Source organism: Anneissia japonica, unplaced genomic scaffold (genome assembly GCF_011630105.1).
Source record: "Anneissia japonica isolate Jap-2015-1 unplaced genomic scaffold, ASM1163010v1 scaffold3709_len703521_cov189, whole genome shotgun sequence".
NCBI classification, from domain to species: domain Eukaryota; kingdom Metazoa; phylum Echinodermata; class Crinoidea; order Comatulida; family Comatulidae; genus Anneissia; species Anneissia japonica.
The window spans coordinates 13857-15214 of NW_022694779.1; positions in this window are offsets into that span (position 1 = coordinate 13857).

Consider the following 1358-nt stretch of genomic DNA (forward strand, 5'->3'; position numbering starts at 1 on the left):
CTTTTGAAGTTTTGCTAGTTCGAACCAGCTTTTATTATCGTTCACATTTATTTTGTATTTTAAAATCTCTCAACCCTCCGGTTTTATATAGTTGTTTACATACATATTGTGTACTGTAATCACAATTACGAAGACATTGGTTAATTTTACTAATCTATCGATCTTAATGTCTCTCGTTCTGTATTGTTTATGCAGATAAGTGTCCATCAAAGAAATAAAGCGAGGAAAACCTCAACAACTTAAATAAAGTTTGAATAGCTAAAAAGAAGGATCAAGTAAGTTATTATCTTCCAACTAAAAATAAATGGGGAAAAATATAGTTTTCGCTTATGTGTAAAATATTCCAAAATGACCTAGGCCTACCAATAGCCTAAAGCCACATTTTCCCGGCAAAATTTCATCTTAAAAATATAATATATGCCAGAAAATCTTTATGATATATGTTTATAAATATAATACGAAATCGATAGTTAATCGAATTTAAACATTCCTCAACATGGAAAATTTGCAAAATATATCTAATTTTTTTTTTTTTTTTTTTTTGGGGGGGGGGGGCGTTTTGCACATCCACACAAAAGCGCGGTGTGAATCTATGCAAAATAATACAGGAAAGGTATTTTTTAAATTTTGTCCGTTAAATAAACTGTTCAATTGTAAGGTAATAACTTGCTTAAATATACAAATCATGCCATTCCAATATGGATTTGAATTTATCATTTTTATTTTTAGCTGATTAGTGTGTGTGCGCCACAAAAACCTCAATCATAATATGGTGGCGCTATAGTAATGGGTGCATTCATTTGACAATCTGTACAATCATAAAGAATCAGAATGTTTACCTGGTTAGTCGAAGAGAAGCGGTGTTTGTGTTTATTACTGATGGAAAGTAGTTATATGCTTGAAAAATACACACGGTAATAGGTCGATCAGATGCCACAAGAATATTCTAATTGTACAATATAGAGTGGAATCAAATTCGAAACGTTTTTGGCAAAATAAACTGTTAAAAGTTAAAGGTAAGTCAAGTGGAGCCTCTGTTCTTTTGGTAAATCAGTAGACAGCAAGCAGCACACAGTGGAGCTTTGGCCCCCAGTGTTCACCACCTGAAAGTCGAAAGGCGTGTGCCTAGTCCTAGAGCCTCGAATAGAAGTAGGCCTCGTCTAGGCCTTGGGGCGATTTCTTTTGATTTATGAAAAGCAAAATGGGATAACAATTTGTGCTGGACCTACCCTAGGCCAATGCAAAGAAGATTAATTATTGATTGGAATTGCAACGAACATACATATCAGTCCCGTACGTATGCAAGGTGGCACGTGGGGGGAAGAGGGTGCGACTGGTGCCTGCGCGGCCCCAGTCAT